Source organism: Triticum dicoccoides, chromosome 3B (assembly GCF_002162155.2).
Source record: "Triticum dicoccoides isolate Atlit2015 ecotype Zavitan chromosome 3B, WEW_v2.0, whole genome shotgun sequence".
NCBI lineage: Eukaryota > Viridiplantae > Streptophyta > Magnoliopsida > Poales > Poaceae > Triticum > Triticum dicoccoides.
Window position 1 is genome coordinate 4705613 of NC_041385.1, and position 18992 is coordinate 4724604.

Sequence of the window (18992 nt, forward strand, 5' to 3'; positions counted from 1 at the left end):
CCTCTCCGCGCCGCCAGTCTGAACCTATCCATCTCCTTCCTCTCCCGCTCCGACGCTCTGCCCACGGTACGGTACTCCTCCCATGCTCCGGCGATCCACCATGGTGCGGAGCAAGATCACCTATTATGCAATGCTGGCGTCGGAGCGCCGCTACGAGATCCAGCAGGAGATCCAGGCGAGACAAGCCGCGTGCGCCGCGCACAGTTGCCGGGCTGCCTCCGGACTCTTTGAAGCCGGAGGAGAAGGAGGAGCAGCCAGGGGAAGAGGAGGAGATGGCTCCGATGGAGGTGACGGAGGCGGAGCGGCAGAAGTCGGAGTTGCCGGAGCAGCAGTTGTCGGGCTTCAATATGGAGCAGGTGGAGGCGGAGTTCGCCGTCACCCAGTCGGAGGAGATGGCGGAGCAGCAGGCCATCCTAGAGTCCATCCAGAATGAGACCTATGTGGAGGCCAACCGGGCGTTACTCTTCCAGGAGCAGGCGGCCTCCGACGCGCTCTTCGCCAAACTCGACGCGTGTATATAGGCGGAGGAGGCCAGGGCGGAGCAGCCGGAGGCACCGGAGGAGCCGGAGCTGCAGCTGCCGCCCATGCTGCCGGAGCCGGGCATGGAGATCGTCGACATGTCGAACGATGAGTAGCTAGGTCATCGACGTAATACATAGATTTATTTCAGTTTGCATGTCTTTGTATGGATTTAAGAATCTAGTGTAAGATGTCCGTAAGATGTCCAAATGCAACCGTTGAAATTTGAGGCATACTCGGTCACTGCCGGCGGACGCGCCCGGGCACGTACGTAGATATTTGAGGGGCCATATTTTACACATCCGGTTGTAAATGCTCTTAGAAAGAAAAGAAAATTCAAGGTGAGTTTACGCATACGCATCTACGATCTGCATCGATCAATCTAAGCTGTACACGACTCCATCAACTTCTCCGACAACAGCGAACACTGTGTAGCTCAGATGGTTGTTTATTACGGTGAAATTAACTCATCAGGGTTCAAGTCTTAAACTTACATTGGCGGTTGCATTTTTTGAATTTATTTCAGGCCTTTCAACGATGTAGGTTTAGTGTGAGAAGACATTCCTGTCGACTATATGCCGGCTCAGTCACTTCAAGGTACTCATATGCCTGCGTTTATAAAGATGAATATATGTGCGTATATATGAGCGTCCGCGTCTATGTTGCGTTAAAGAAAACTTGTCCGGCAGCAAGGCATCAACAAACTTCATGAACTAAGGACACCTTCAAGCGACGTACTACTTCGCGCCTGCCGCGTCTTCTCCGACACATCATCGCAAGGTCTACGTCAACGTGATTTTCATCACCATCACCATCGACGCACCGTCGCCGCTGCCTCGTCAAGTGTGCTAGTTAAATATTAGGATAGATGGAGATAGATTTCGTTTAAATCATCAATGACTTGCCTTGTACTCTAATCTCCTTTCCATGTTGTATATATTTACGAGGATCAAATCAACATAACAACAAAATAAATAAATAAATAAATATCCATCCCATAATTTCCACAGAATGAATTCAACAGACTAGCATAGAAATTCTAAATCCAAAGCCAGGAGACATATCACAGTGATCCTCCGTGTGGTGGCCCAAGCTGGCTGTACAGAGCTTCCACTAAAAAGCGAAAGCTGGCAAATCGATCCCTCTATATAGTAGGTACCAAATCCGTCTACGTAGGTATCGAGTGCACTCGCGCCCCTTGCCATACGTACGTCTCCCTACTCGCCAAGCAGCAACAATGGCTACTGCAATCATGAGCCCTCACCATCTTCTGTCTGTCTCCGTGTACATCATCACTTGCCTCTGCTACTCGGTGGCTCTAGCTACCGCGCTCTCCTTCAGCTTCAACTTCTCCAGCCCCGGCTCCGGCGACCTCTGTGACACGGAGCTCAGCTGCGAACGTGACGCATGCATGGGCCCTGGCGCCATCGAGCTAACAAGGAATGACATGGCAGCCAACGTCTTTAGCGTTGGCCGGGCATCGTACGCTCGCCCGGTGCCGCTCTGGGACGACGTCAGCGGCGAGGTGGCCAGCTTCTCCTCCAACTTCACGTTCCAGATCAAGCCCCAAAACAGATCACAAGACAATTTTGGTCTTTGTAACTCGAGCCTCACTAGCGACGCTAGTGCTGACGGTATATCTTTCTTCCTGGCGCACTACCCGTCGAGGCTCCTTCCCAACAGCGGGGGCGAAAATCTCGCTCTTTTCAATTTCAGCAATAACTTCAACGCCACCGGTGATGCGCGGTTAGTCGCGGTGGAGTTCGACACCTACCTCAACCCATGGGACCACAGCGACAACCACATGGGCATAGACGTCAACTCCCTCGACTCCAGGGCCTACACCAACGTGACCAAGCGACTGGTCTCATACAACGCCATCATGACCACCCAGATCAGCTACGACAAACGCACTGGCGTTCTGGTCGCCCTTCTCCAGATTGACGGCGACGGACCATGGTACAGCGTAAGCACGTCGGTGGACATGAAGAGGGAGCTACCCCAGCAAGTCTCAGTCGGCTTCGCGGCATCAACTGGTCTCTGCGCCGAGCTGCACCAGGTGATGTCTTGGTCGTTTAGCTCCACTCTAGATGATGCAAGGGTGCCTACCAATACCATTATGCGGCAACGTCGACTAGTGGTTGTGCTGCTGCCTTTATTGGCCGTTGCTTTTCTAGTGTTGGTCTGCGTTGTCACCGCCACTATAGTTCTCCGGCGACGGAAATGGAAGAGGCTAGCTGATTCCAATGATGAAGGACGCGAGAAAGCTGAGTTCGAGAGAGGGGTAGGACCTAGACGGTACCGCTACTGTGAGCTCGCGGCAGCCACAAATGACTTCGCGGAGCAGGGGAAGCTTGGGCAAGGGGGCTTCGGTTGCGTCTACCAGGGCAGCGGCCTTAGCGACCACGACAGCCCGGTGGCCATCAAGATGCTCTCCATGGAATCGTCGGCGCAGGGGAGGAAAGAGTTCGAGGCGGAGGTGAAGATTATAAGTCGGGTGAGGCACCGGAATCTTGTGCACTTGCTAGGCTGGTCCGACAGCCGCAATGGGAGCCTGCTCGTCTATGAGCTCGTGCCCAAAGGCAGCCTCGACCGACACATTTACAGCAAGAACCGTCTCCTCACTTGGCCAGAAAGGTACGTGACTATGCCTTATAAATTAAATAAAAATTTAAGTTTGTTCTAAATCGAACTTCTTTGAATCTGATCAAAGTCTATAGAAAAATATTCCAACATCTACGACATCATATTAGTTTTTAGTAGATACTTTATATTGCATTTCTACACTATATATGTTTGACGTTTTAGACCTCATCACATTTTTCTATAAACTTGGTTTGAATTCGGAAAAAAAACAGGAACTTCAGTTAACTTGGAATCACCAAATGATTATTACCCCCTTTTTGATCATTTCCATTATTATAAATTAATTTAAGCACTATAAGATTGAGCAAATCAATGCATAAATATGTATGATAGTAATTTATTAACCCGGCCTTGTTGACCGAACACACATACAGATACAAGATCATCCTTGGACTGGGATCTGCACTACGCTATCTCCACACAGAGTGTGACCAATGTGTGTTGCATGGTGACATAAAACCCGAAAACATACTCCTCGACTCATCTTGGAGCACCAAGCTAGCAGATTTCGGGCTAGCGAGGCTCGTGGATCATGGAGCCGGGCCACAAACGACGGAGAACATCAAGGGCACCCTATGGTACATGGACCTGGAGTTTATTCGCTCACACCATCCCATCCCCGAAGCGGACATCTACAGCTTCGGTGTTGTTCTGTTGGAGGTCGTGTCTGGCCAGCACCCAGGAATGGGGATGAAACTCCGGGTCAACGAGGACATCCCGCTGCTCATGTGGATCTGGGACCTGTACGAGAGGGGCACCATCCTTAAAGCGGTGGATAAAAGGCTACATGGGGACAACCAGCTGCTCGACCACAATTGTAAGTGGCAGATGCATCATGCGCTGGTCGTCGGGCTCTGGTGCACGCACCCACGCCTAGAGGCGCGACCGTCCATTGTGCAGCTCATGAACATCTTGCAGCCAAAGGACGTCACGCTGCCAGCCCTGTCGTGGCCATCCCCGGCCAACGTTACCACTGGATCACATGGGTATAACACCGCATCAACCTCATGGGCCAATGTTTGAAGCGACGTGTCTTGGGCTAGAAGTGGCAGATGACCAAATCTACTTTGCCGGAGACTAGTTGTTACGACTTAATTGAACAAACGTACGTCCTCCGTCCTTTGAAGAGTGTACTTCTAACTTTGTTGGAGGGTGAAACTATCACAAAGTTTGACCGACTTTGTGCAATAACATATCAATATTTGTGAAACCAAATAGATATATGATGGAAGTATATTTTATCCTGAATCTAATGCTACAAATTTGATGGCATAAATTTCGGTGTATTGTTGTATAAATATGGTCAAACATATAAAATATTTGACTTCCCCACTTGGAGAGCTGGAAAGGCGCACGGGCTGGCCGAGGAGCAGGCCGACGACGAGCGAGAGATGATCTGGGCATGCAAGGAGGAGCAGTGTGCCCGCCATGGCAGCGGACACCGGAGGAGGCTGCCTTCACAGCATGGCAGAGCGTGTTCGCGTGGGCTGGGCCACCGCGCGCCTTCAGCGACCTCACCAGCGGCAGCGACGACGGCAAGGGCAAGGGTAAGGCCTAAGGAAGCGTGTATTTGTAAGGTCCTGTGAAGCCTTAGGTCTTCTTGAAAGGGAAAGAGAAAACATATTTTCCAACAATGGCCTTAAGGCTTTTCAAGAAAAATGGACACCACTTTGGTATTGGACTAGTGCTTATCAAGTCTATATACATTGACTTTGATGAGAATACCCCTGACACCGGCAATCTCCGGTGTAGTGTAGCTGATAGGTTGATCTCCATCCACCTACGCTCACGAGATGTAGCTATATATCCCGTTGTTCACCCACAAGTGATGTTCTGAACTGAATGTTTAAGAGAACGGATCCTAGAATTGTACTTACCAACGAAAGCTTGTTTCCGTTGTGCAATATTGTGTGTTTGTAACTTTAGAAACCAGAATGTTTAAGAGAACGGATCTTAGAATTGTACCAACGTAATTAGCTCTAAATTTTGTTCCAAAAAGATGGAGACGTGACATGAGTAGCACAGTAAGTAGTACACGCTGATGCACACACTTTACGTACAAGTAGTATGTCACCTACGTGCACACCGGACCTTTGCCATCGCGCGCGTACACACACGCACACCAAAATCGACAAGAGAAGAAACCGCGACTTGACTTGATTAATGATTAGTTGACGCCAACATGAATCCACCGGTGATGATGGAGAATTCGAGGTGTTAATTAATTTTCTGCGTGATCGTCGGGGCCGGCTTTCTTGGCCGCCGGCGGGGGCGGCAGCTGGTTGCCGTCGGAGTCGAAGGCGATGTGTCTGGAGAACTGGAGCAGCCGGCACTTGTCGCCCATGATGATGGCCTTCCTCCACACGGCCTCGTCGTCCTCCAGCCCCACAGCGGCCGCCGCCTCCTTGTCGTCGTCGCTGCTGCCCGACGGAGACCGCCGGTTCATATTGTCGGCACTTGGCATTCACCCCGCTGCAGTCGATTTAGTTGTTGCCGAAGGCAACAGCCACGCTCAAACGGGCAAAATAATCCTGTACGACCGGGTCGTACGTGCAACCCGGCCGCAAGGGGAGGCTGTCAGGTGGGTCACCCCCACGACGAGCTCTCTCACAAACGGGTCGTACAGGATTCGCCTCCCTCAAACGGGAAGGATCGAACCTGGCCTGAATTGCATGCATTAAGGCGGGTCATAATGAAAAGTATGATATACTAATATCATGTATATGATACTAATGTGTGATATTATATCCACAATGCATAGTATCATAAATTAGTATCGTAGGTGATCTAATTTATTGCCATGCATGACATATAGTAGCATAATATTTATTATGATACGGTATCTACTTATGTTACTATAACCCTCTTTCTCTTATTTAATTGTCTGTCTTATAAGCATGTTTGCGAGTTCCAAGTGCATGATACTGGTTGGGTCCTGATAACGCCTACACATGTGGCATACTAGACATCTGCCCACACATCGTGTGTGCCATGAGCAGGAGGCAGCCCACACGGGCTGTGTATAGGTAAACATTAGAATTGCCCACACGTGTCGTGTGTGATTAACTACTTGCCACATATGGTCAAACAATAGTTGCCATGTGTGTTTACCCAGTTGCCACGTGTGGTCCAACCATAGTTAACATGTACGGTTAATCACAGTTGCCATGTGTGTTTATCTGGTTGCCACATACGCGCAACTACAATTGTCGTCTACCAACAAATCATAGTTGCCATGTGTATTTACCTAGTTGCCACGTACGCGTAACTGCAGTTGCCATCCAATAATGTACGAGTGTCGTGTGGGCGAAAAGCAGCCCGCCCACACGCGCGTGGACTAGGTGGTGGTTGTGAGGGCAGAAATTAGTTCGCCCAAATAGCGCAGCTGGCAAACCGCGTGCTGCGGGGCGCGTGAGCGAACTCTCCAACGTCCACACACCAGCCCCGTCCTATATGGCACATAAATTCTGTCTCAATGTGTCAAGATTCGTGCAAACTCGATTGAACGGTGATCCACGCGCGTGGACGAGTTGTAAAACTGCCACACGTGTGGGCGTTAGTATTTTACCCCACTATGGCCAGCCTAATCCGTTCTTAACACATGCGCCAAAAGCTGACCTACGTGCACATGTGAGAACCGACGCAATATATGTCATCCCATAGTAACCACACAATTCAATATTCTAGCATAGGAATCCCAAATCCAACGCCAGGAGACATATCACATTGGATCCTCCGTGTGGTGGCTCAAGCTGGCCGTCCGGAGCTTCCACTAAAACCAAAGCTGTTAAATCGATCCCTCTACATATATAGTAGGTACCAAATCCGTCTATGTAGATACCGATCGAGTGCACTCGCTACTCGCCAAGAAGCAACAATGGCTGCTGCAATCATGAACCCTCACCATCTTCTCTCTGTCTCCGCGTACATCATCGTTTGCCTCTGCTACTTGCTCGGTCTGGCTACCGCGCTCTCCTTCAACTTCAACTTCTCCAGCCCCGGCTCCGGCGACCTCTGCGACATGGAGCTCAGCTGCGAACGTGACGCATGGATGGGTTCTGGCGCCATCGACCTAACGAGGAACTACATCGCAGCCAACGTCTTCAGCGTTGGCCGGGCGTCGTACGCTCGCCCTGTGCAGCTGTGGGACGACGCCACCGGCGAGGTGGCCAGCTTCTCCTCCAACTTCACGTTCCAGATGAAGCCCCAAAACAGATCGGAAGACAATGTTGGTCTATGTAACTCGAGCCTCACCAGCGACTCTAGTGCTGACGGTATATCTTTCTTCCTGGCGCACTACCCGTCGAGGCTCCTTCCCAACAGCGGGGGCGAAAACCTTGCTCTTTTCAATTTCAGCAATCGCTTCAACGTCACCGGTGATGCACAGTTAGTCGCGGTGGAATTCGACACCTACCTCAACAGCCCGTGGGACCACAGCGACAACCACATGGGCATAGATGTCAACTCCCTCGACTCCACGGCCTACACCAACGTGACCAAGCGGCTAGTCTCGAATGACGCCATCATGACCGCCCAAATCAGCTACGACAACCGCACTGGTCTTCTGGTCGCCCTTCTCGACATCGACGGTGACGGACCACAGTACAGCGTAAGCACGTGGGTGGACATGAAGAGGGAGCTACCCCAGCAAGTCTCGGTCGGCTTCGCAGCATCAACTGGTCTCTGCGCCGCGCTGCACCGGGTCACGTCCTGGTCGTTTAGCTCCACTCTAGATGATGCCACGGTGCGTACCAATGACGGTCCACGGCGACGCCTACCACCTGTGCGTGTGCTGGTGCCATCAGCAACAGCAGCTTTTCTTGTGTTGCTCTGCGGTGCCGCCGCCATCATAGTTTGTCAGCGACGCAAACAGAAGAGGCTAGCTGATTCCGATGACGAAGGACACGAGCAAGCGGAGTTCGAGAGAGGGGTAGGACCTAGGCGGTACCGCTACCGTGAGCTCGCGGCAGCTACAAATGACTTCGCGGAGCAGGGGAAGATTGGGCAAGGGGGCTTCGGCAGCGTCTACCGGGGCGGCGGCCTTAGCGACCACGACAGCCCAGTGGCCATCAAGATGCTCTCCATGGAATCGTCGGCGCAGGGGAGGAAAGAGTTCGAGGCGGAGGTGAAGATTATAAGCCGGCTGAGGCACCGGAACCTTGTGCACTTGCTAGGCTGGTCCGACAGCGCCAAGGGGCTCCTGCTAGTCTATGAGTTCATGCCGAAAGGCAGTCTCGACCAACACATTTACAGCGAGAACTGTCTCCTCACTTGGTCAGAAAGGTACGTGACTACGCCTTATAAATTAATTGAAAATTTAAGTTTCTCTAAATCGAACTTCTTTGAATCTGATCAAAGTCTATAGAAAAAAATTCTAACATCTACGACATCATATTAGTTCTTATTAGATACTTTATATTGCATTTCTATACTATATATGTTTGACGTTTTAGACCTCAACACAATTTTCTATAAACTTGGTTTGACTTACAAAAAAAACTCAGGAACTTCAGTTAACTTGGAATCACCAAATGATTATTACCTCCTTTTCCATCATTTCCGTTATTATATTAATTTAAGCACTATTAGATTGAGCAAATCAATGCGTAAATTTGCATGGTAGTAATTTAGTAATCTGGCCTTGTTGAACAAACACAAATACAGATACAAGATCATCCTTGGCCTGGGATCTGCACTACGCTATCTCCACACAGAGTGCGATCAATGTGTGCTGCATGGTGACATAAAACCCGAAAACATACTCCTCGACTCATCATGGAGCACCAAGCTAGCAGATTTCGGGCTAGCGAGGCTCGTGGATCATGGAGCCGGGCCACAGACGACGGAGAACATCAAGGGCACCCTATGGTACATGGACCTGGAGTTTATTCTCTCACACCATCCCACACCGGAAGCGGACATCTACAGCTTCGGTGTCGTTCTGCTGGAGGTCGTGTCCGGCCAGCACCCAGGGATGGGGATGAAACTCCGGGTCAACGAGGACATCCCGTTGCTGATGTGGATCTGGAACCTGTACAAGAAGGGCACCATCCTTGAAGCTGTGGATAAAAGGCTACATGGGGACAACCAGCAGCTCGACCACAACTGTAAGTGGCAGTTGCATCATGCGCTAGTCGTCGGGCTCTGGTGCACGCACCCATGCCAAGAGGCGCGACCGTCCATTGTGCAGCTCATGAACGTCTTGCAGTCAAAGGACGTCACGCTGCCGGCCCTGTCGTGGCCAGCCCCAGCCAACGTTACCACTGGATCACATGGGTATAACACCGCATCAACCTCATCGGCCAATGCTTGAAGCGACGTGTCTTGGGCTAGCAGTGGCAGATGACCAAATCTACTTTGCCGGAGCCTAGTTGTTACAACTTAATTGCACAAACATACGTCTGAATAGTTTCTCAATATTGTCGTGTACTTCTGATTCACTAGTAATTATGTTGCACATCTTACTAGAATTTAGTATTTGCATTATTGTGGTTTATTATGCTACTGTTGCCACTGCTATCGCACTATCATACTATTGTGCTACTGATCAGTTTGTTGCAGATATTTAGCTGTCCAGGTGTGGTTGAATGGATAACTCAACTGCTAATACTTACAAATATTATTTGACTCTCCTTATATCGAAACTATAAATTTAGGTGAAATACTACACTCGAAGACTGTTATAATCCCCTATACTTGTGGGTTATCAAGCGGTAGCACACATCAGGGGAGGGAGAGACGAGGGGGAGACGTGATAGGCTTTCAGGAGGGTAATAGGTAAGAGCGACAACCGGTTCCGCGTGATTCCTCCGATTTGGAGGTCTCAGCCTGTTTCGGATATTCGGCGAATATTCGCTAGGTGGCAATGACTTGGTTCCGGTTCCACCTACGAACCAAACACAAGAACGAGGCTCTAGAGCAGGTCCGACCATGCCATTCCACCTCATGATTGGAACCAAACACATCCTTAATTACGAGGGAATTAACCTGGTCTAGCCGATAGAATTAACACATACACGGTGCGTACAGATACAAAACTATCCTTGGACTGGGATCTGCATAACGCTATCTCCACACGGAGTGCGATTAATGTGTACTGCATGATGACATCAAACCCAATAACATACTCCTCGACTCATCAGGCGGCACCAAGCTTGCGGATTTTGGGTTGGCGAGGCTCGTGGATCGTGGAGCTGGGCCGTCGGGCCGCAGACGACGAAGATAGCCAAGGGCACTGAAAGGTACATACACACGGAGTTTATTCGCTCACGCCGACGGAGTCCCGAAGCGAACGTCTACATCTTCGACATCGTTCTGCTGTAGGTCGTGTCCGTCCAGCGTCCAGGGATTGGGTTGGAACACTGGGTTGGCGAAGTCATCCCACTGCTCATGTGGATCTGGGACATGTACGAGAATGGCACCATCCTGGAAGCGGTGGATGAAAGCTTATAGGGTAAGCGGCAGATGCAGTGTGCACTGGTCGTCGGGCTCTGGTGCTTGCACCCACGCCTGGGCGACATATCCTATTTAGCGCTTGAGGAATCCGTTACTATGCATTTTGCAAACGGGTGACTGAAGCCTTCCAAGCTAGGTTGGCCCCTTTAGTTATACTTGTTCTTCTCTTTTTCTTTCTTTACTTAAATTTCATGTTTTGTCAAAGATAAAATAATGACCTAATAAATTTGAACATAATAGATCATGTTTTGTCAAAGCTGACCATGTGCACGACTCATGTCTGCATGATACACAAAACACGGCTCAATTTTGACACAATCAATCATGTCCATTCATAATTACCAGATTCAATCGCTAAGAGTTACAGAAAAAGAATCATTGTTAACAGCAAGTACGCTGCAGGTCTTGCAGATCAGATGTGTGTCAAGCAGAGGATTGGTACAAGCGGCGGCGGTGAAACCGTTGGTGTTCTTCGTCTAGAAGACCGACGGGATCGATCGAAGCGGCGCAGACCAATTTGGACGCTGGGTCGCAGGGAGCAAAAGCCGAGGCGGCTAGTGGGCAGCTTAGAACGTGTCAGGCTGTCCCCGGTGGGGCTGGCTGGTGCGTGCTTGGTGGGCTAGGCCCTTGTACAGCCGTTAGGTTGAAGCTGTGGCTCAGGCGCTGCATGTTCAGGCTGGAGGCATGCGTACGAAACTACACAAGGGCATCGTGAGATTTGTTTTTGGACAAAAAAAAGGGACCGAGTCCCATGAGGAGACGTGATCTCCTGGTCTCCGAGCCGGGCAGCTGTAGCCGCTTGAAAGCAGCAGTCGACACGGGAGACAAAGACACGAGGCAGTCGGATCAAATCAGCAGATGAAATCCATTGATAGTTTACATTGGAAAGCACAGACTTGACAAAAGCAAAGCTAGCATCAGATATTGAGCCAGGAGCATATCACGTGAAATACCAAGGTTGATTGGATTTTGCTATTAGTGCACGGGGGTGTATCTCTTCAGGTTTGCTCGTGTACTTGGGGCATTGTGGTGGAAGCTCGATGAATTTTTCACTGGATCAGTTATGAAGAATCATGGCGCCAACGAGTATCATGTTTTAGGTGGAGAAGTTCAACGGGACATAAAACCTTGGGTTATGACAGACAAGGGTGAAAGATTTGTTGGCGCAACATGGATGCTTGAAGGCGTTGCAGGAAGTCATGTCAGCTAAGATGGAATTATCAGGTGATGGATGGAGATTCGCGGAAGACGATTTGGGAGTTTCAAGTGTGTCTTGCAGTCAGATATGTTCGGCTGGGTCAGACTTGTCAGTCTGACGGATCGACGTGAGTCGGTTGGTACAGAAGACGGTGGTGGGATCGGCGACATCGACATAGGAGCGTTATGCTGATAGTGACCGACTTCTGGGCGTGGAAACACGTGGCGCAGGCCCCGAGGGCTTGTGTGGCTTCGACAAGACTATGGCGCGGGGTTGATTCAAGACGGTGCACATGAGATCTTGGAGTCGACGAGGCGCGGGGTGGCAAGTACAACCACCATGGAGTCATGTTGAAGGTGGAGCTGGATTGAGGGGCTATGGTGTAAGGATCCAGAGAATCGAAGCCTATTCAGTGGACGGGAAAAAGCGAGTGACATGCAGTTCGGACTGGAGCCCAATGGTCCGATGGAAGCATGAAACTCGTCATCGGTCGGTGATGATCGGTGGTACTCTGCAGTGGGGGTTGAGTGGTGTGGGTTCGCGACCCTTGAGACTTGACCGGGACAGCGGAGGCTCGACGCGGTAATAGTGGCGAGGCGTGCGGTACGCACGGGGCATGGAGACAGGCCAGGGCTCTGGTGGTCATACATGTGGTGAGACAACTGCGAATTTGACTCGGGATGACTACAACGGTAAAATTCTTTCAAGTTTCAGACAGGCGGTCAAGAAAGGAGCGGTGATGTTGAGTTCAGGTAACTCTTATGTGTGACACCCAATATTTGAGTTGTTCATTTTCACGCAGGTCAGTGATCAGTGTGTGATGGCGTTGGACGGATACTCTGAAAGTTGGGAGCACAAACTAGAGTAACAAGGAACTTAATTTTGCTCGAGTGTTGACTGTGGTCAAGAAAAAGAAGGGACTACAAGTTGCAGGTGGAGTCACATGGAGTCTTTGGAGTAGCAGCGGTGCTCATGGGATAAACTCAAGTCCAATGTACATGGAAGTTTGACGCATGGACGAACACAAGGTGGTGGAGAATATTCGCCAAGGTGGAGTTTGTTGGAGTTGTGTCGAATATAGTGTACAAGGTAGGTTACAGTTGGACTTGTAGTTGTATCATGTTTACATAGGATGTGGAGTCGTGTCCTATGCCAACATATAGCGGGGGTAGACACACGATGTAACCTATGCCAACATAATAGCACCGGAACGCAGGGGAAGCCGGCGGCATGTGCCGATGTCCAGAGCGACCGGGTGCGGTATTGTAGCGGTGTCATGGGGAGGAGCGCCCATAGTCAGGCCCCGGGGATGTAACCATATCGGTGAACCTCGTTAACAAATCTCGGTGTCGTGCTCGTGTGATTGCTTGGTCTTCGGATGATCAACGGTATGCCTTGGATTTATTCTAACAGCAAGCTCCGCCTCACGTTGTCTCGGGCTCAAGAAAACGTCTCGTTGCCTCCACAGCCATACCTCACGCCGACATTTCTCACTCATAGAGCCTTCCTGGTTTGAAATGTTTGGAAGTCTGATGTCCGAGTTGCCGAACACTGAATTTTGTATCAACAATATAATAGTTGTATAGTAGCATTCTGGAAAGAGACTGAAACTTCTTGGTCTGCTCTATGGTGTAATGTGAAAGAGACCTACATGTGGCGCCTGGCGGCGGCGGTTGTGATGCGAGTGCTGCGTACATGGAGGTGTTTATGGTGTGTGAGGGCAACTGCAATCACTGGCGGAGGTAGAGGGTGGACAGGGTGGGCGACGGCCCACCCTGGGATTTTTTGAATAGCTTTATAGCATAGGAAAAAAAGGTAAAAAAATATTAAGAAATAAATATTTTTATGAACAGTTCTATTGTTGGCCCACCCTGACCCATTGGGCTAGATCCGCTACAGACTGCAATAGGGAGACCCAAATTTTATCTGTTTTTTGTCCGTTTGGATCGCCAAAATGAACAGCGGATATTCGTGACCGGTTTGGGGAGCCTGATTGGGTCACATTTTTGTGACCAGATACTGATCAGGCCGTCTGTCTGGTCAGTTGGGGAGCACGATAGTAGATGCTCCTAGAATGGAGTCGCATAGTTGTACAACCGAAAGGCAAACTAAAATGAAAATAAAATCGCATGTACAACCGAAAGGCAAACTGAAACTGAAATGAAAATAATAATTGAGTATCATGGTATATATGATACCGTATCATATTAAATAATGTACGTAATAGCAGCTTAGCTTAGAAGTTAGAAGCCGGGGAAACAGAGAGATCACTGAGAGCACAGACGCGTAGGAAGGAGATGAGCCGCAGCTTATATGCACGCACGGCACGATCGGGTGCCGGAGACTGGACTGGAGAGAATCGTGGCTGCACATAGCGCTCAAATTCCTTGGCCGTGCAGGACCAGTTAGACTGTTTGACCCGGCCAAGCGGCGACGGCGATTGATGCTACAGGTCCTCGCCCGGCCGCCGGAGACTGGCGCTACCAGACAGCAGCTTAACTAGCACTTTGGCGATGCCCCGAGAACTGTAGCAGTCGACTGAGGCACTGTAGCTCAGGATCATGCCATTGTAGCTAACGTTTTTTTTAAATAGTACATTTGGTGAAAAAAGAAACATTGTTCAAAAAAGTGAACAACTTTGTAAAAATGAAAAGATTTGTTTGAACAATAAAAACAATTTCAAAAAACCAAACATTTTTTCAAATTTTCAATAATTTCATTTTTGAACAACACAAACAATTTCAATATTATGAACATTTTTTAAAATGCGAACATTTTCAAAACCTTGAACATTATTTCAAAAGCGGACATTATTTTTTAAAAACACAAACATTTTTTAAAATTGTCAACATCTTTCAAAGATTTGTGATTTTTTTAAAATAAAAGAAAAGAGATAACAAGAAGAAAACATAAAAAAGAAATTAGAACTTGTGGAGTAAGAAAACCGGACTCAAACCCCTAGAAAAACCTGACACGAGAAAACAGTGAAAGGAAATTCGGAACGTGTGGTATGTTTTGCTACCTAAAATGGGCCCGCCCACTTAAGTCCGCTGCCTCATAAACATGTGCGTTTCTACGTCAGTTTGATGATAAAAGGTTTTCTCCCGCTTTATATTATAAAGCAAACATCCAATACATCCAGCTCGCTGGGGCTGTAGCACCGATAAACCAAAAAGAAAACACAAGAAAAAGAAAAAGAAATAAAAGCCGACACCGACAGATCAACAAAAAAAGGAAGACCGGCAACCGCCGCACCCTTCGAAGAAGAACCACCACGCTCCCAGCATCCCGAAGCGCCGCGCACCAAGCAACACCTTCAAGAAGGAATGCGCCGCCGCCGCCGATGTTGCCCAAACAAGTTCTAGGGTTTCCCCCGATACGCGAGGGATGGTGGGGAAGGGATACACTCGACGCCCCTCAAGAAGGTCCGACGACGCCCACAAGCGTCACCGCGTCGGTGCCGGACAAGCCGACAAGGATTTGTCCCGATCCACAACCACCACCACCACCACCCCAGGCACTTCGACATGCACCACCCCAACAACCACCCACCAGCCTGTGCCACCACGGTTACCGGACAACCCTCGCTGCCTCACTGAAGCTGCCAACACGAGACCTGGAGCGGGCAAGGAGACCCCGGCCACGGGAGCGACCACAACTGGAACCGGGGGAGGGGACAACCTCCACCACCGCAGCGGAGCCGACCGGACGCGGCGACGAGGACTTGCCGGGCCCTGATGGCCCGACCGGGCCCACTTGGACCCGGACAGTCCTGTCACCATGCTGCAACTCGCCGACCGACGAAATCCTCACCGCCCGAGACCGTCGCCACCGTGCCACCATCAAAGAACGACGCCGCCGAACACTGAGCCACCGGCCCGCCCCAACCCAGATGGGGCCCAAATGGGCCCAGATCTGGGCTGGGCGGGCGCCGCCAGCCACCAGCGCCACCACGCTGCCCCACGGCCAACGGCCGCACCGTCACGTCAAGAACCACCGTGGCACGTCCCATCACCACCGACGGGCCACACCGACACCGTCCGAGGAGCACCACCGCCAGCCACCACCGCCCGAGCATGGGGGGCCGCGCGCGGGCAGCCCGTCGCCGCCAGCACCACGCGGACGAGGCCCGGCGGCGGGAGGAAGGAGGAGCGAGGAGGGAGCCTGGAGGGGAGTGGGGGAGGGGCCCCCGGTCGCCTCGCCTGGGAAGGCGACGCGGGGGGTACGGGGAAGGAAGGAGGGGGAAGGGGCGGGGAAGAGCGGGAGAGGCTAGCGGTGACAGCGGGCTCCGGCGGCAGCGGGGGAGCCGGCGGCGGCGCGGGAACCCTAGGGAGGGGATGGGAGGTCCGTCACACTCTTTCTATGTCAGTTTGACGCTTAACGCAGATCCTCCTCCTCGTCGTGGGACTCAACTTGAGTGACTTTGTGAAACAAAGTCACCGAGCGCCTTACCCCCAATATCTGCTTCTCATTTTACATCCAATGTACATGATTCACTCAAGGTAAAAAAAGGCTCAGACTTGCATTTTTTCTGTACGCATAATCTTCTCCATGATTCCAATGTAAAGATGCAGCCCGCTGGAGTTATCTGAAACATATCTGGCCTGCAAGTGTAAATGTTTGCTCTGCAAGCATAAAATGGGATTATTTTTTCTTATTGTATGCTTTGCTACATACAAATTCACGTGCTTTCTTTTCCAAATTATAATTGGATTATTGTTTGCCTATTGTATTCGGTTTTGTGCTGTCATACTTGGATCTAAAGTGTTGTGCTGTCAGTTTTCTATTCTGTAATGTAAATTAGTTTTTGCAAACCAAGAGGTATAGACAACTGCTGCTATACAACTCACTGGGAAAACTGCCAAGTCTGTGTATGTAATGTCTTGACAGCCTGTTTGGTAAACACTCGGGCAGGGAATGGGAGTTTGCACAAGGGTGTTTATGATGGGATTAGGTGTGGGAAGTAGATGTTTACTTCCATTCTCTTGGTTGACATATGATGAGAATTGACGGGGGTAAAACTCTGCTCACGAATTAACAAGTACCCCTAGAAAGAAATCGGTGGGAATTGGCTTCCTCAACTCCCAATCCCCTTCACACTTAAAATCCCATTCCCTCTATCAAACAGTGCACTTTTAATCTCCTTACCCCTCAACTCCCATTCCCCATCTCTAATTCCCCCGAACCAAACACGCACTGAGAGAATCTTATGTGTTGGATGTAAAATGAGGGGCAGGTGTTGGGGGCTAAGGCGCTCAGTGACTTCACCTCCCCAAGTCACTCAAGCTGAGTCCTCCCACGAGCTGCAGGTCTTTCTTTGCATCATCATAGAAAATAATCCATCAAAATATAGGCATGTGTATGTATGAGAAGGTAGCTTGGGTTCTGGCATGTAACATGTCCCGGTTAAAATGATGAGCGGCGTTGGCCTAATTAGGCAAATCATTTGTACACATCTTCTTGTTCTGGTTGCTTTTAGTTGTCTTGTGATGAGAAAAGATGCTATTTTTGGCAGTCCTCACCCGAATTGTGGTGATCGGTGAGATCTTAAGATTGCTGAAGACACATCAGGCACCTCGTGGTCGGTGAACATCAACTCCCACTAAAACGATAGTCTGCCTTTACGAGACGCATATGTGTCAAACTAAGATTTGATCCTTGGTGGGTTGGGGATATGATCATCCTCGTACTAGCTAACCCAACCAGCTTCTTTCCGGTTTGGGGAAGTTCTAGAACCTTTGCAGACCAGGATTTTCTTTTTGTGTGTGTGTTTTTTCTTTCTTTTTTCTGTTTTTAAATTTTTGCCTGTCTCCTTTCTTTTTTCATTCTCTTCTTTTCTTTCTTTTCTGGTTTTTCCGCTTTGACTTTTTTTTCTTTCCTTTTTTCATGTTCATTTTTTCCTTTTCTTTTTATTCCTTCTTATTTTTCCTTTATTTTTTCCATTTAAGTTTGTGTCAAACTTTTAAATTCTTGAACATTGTTTGAAATTATGAACATTATTTTTCAAATTGCAAGCATTTATTTTGAAATCACCAACATTTTTTCAAATACTTGAACATTTTAAAAAATTGATGGACATTTTTAGTATTTACAAACACTTTTGGAAATTGTGAATTTTTTCAAAACTCGTGATCATTTTTGAATCGGCAAACATTTTTTGAATCAATGAACATTTTTTAAATTTGGGAAAAAAATTAAAATTCATAATTATTCTTTAAAATTCATGAACAATTGTTGAATTGTTGAATATTTTTTGAAGCAGCAAATTTTTTTGAATCAATGATTTTTTTTAATTTGGGATCAATTATTGAAGTTCAGGACCATTTTTTATTTTTTTGTGAACGTTTTTGTAATTGACATGGTCATTTTTCGAAACCATTAATTTTTTTGTCAAATTCGCTAATATTTTTTAATACATTAGTAACATCTTGCCAAAATCATGAATTTGTTTATTTTCAAAAGAGAAAGAAAGAGCGGAATTGGGCCGAATCTGGCCCACTTCCACGGCATGATCACCCATTCCGACCAGCAAAACAAAACCCTTGCAACACCACCTATATAATCCCTATCCTTTTCTCATGCGTCATCGCCGCACAACCCAGCACAGTCTGCAACCCACACCCTTGATGCCCCTGCGGCCGTCGAGGAAGAAGAGTTTTTTTTATTTTCACACAAGTGCTCTACTGAGTCCTCATCTACTATAGCCCAGATACGCCTAGACATCGAGCATTCCAGCATAGTGTGCCTTCATGAATCAGTTGCACCACAAAGGCCACACACGCTCGTAGCCATGACGTTTTTGTGCGCTTTAACATCTTCCGTTCGAAGAGGGTGTTTCACGAGCCTCCATAGAAACATTCAGATCTTGCCAGGGGCTTGTGTCTTCTGGAGAAGTTTCCATGACTCAGCATCTCGGTAATATCAAGATGAACCCGTGGTACCATCCAACCATGCGTCTCTCCTCAACTCGTTGTCCACCATTATTCTATAGGCAGAGCGAACAGAGTAGCTTTCATTTTTCTCAAAATTCCAGGCACATGAATCTGTGATATCTGAGGTGCATTGCGGGATTTGTCTGATGGATGGAATATCAATGTGTAAGCTTATGTCCTCCAACCTCCCAAGATCCCAGGTGGCTGAAGTATGATCTATATTTTTCGAGAAACTTATGATC

The 18992-nt window shown here is 48.9% G+C and overlaps 2 pseudogenes; both read left to right on the plus strand.

Moving 5' to 3' along the window:
* Window positions 1–1756: 1756 nt before the first annotated feature.
* LOC119280417 lies at window positions 1757–4221 on the plus strand (annotated as a pseudogene).
* A 2821-nt stretch (window positions 4222–7042) lies between these two features.
* LOC119280418 lies at window positions 7043–9511 on the plus strand (annotated as a pseudogene).
* Window positions 9512–18992: the final 9481 nt, after the last annotated feature.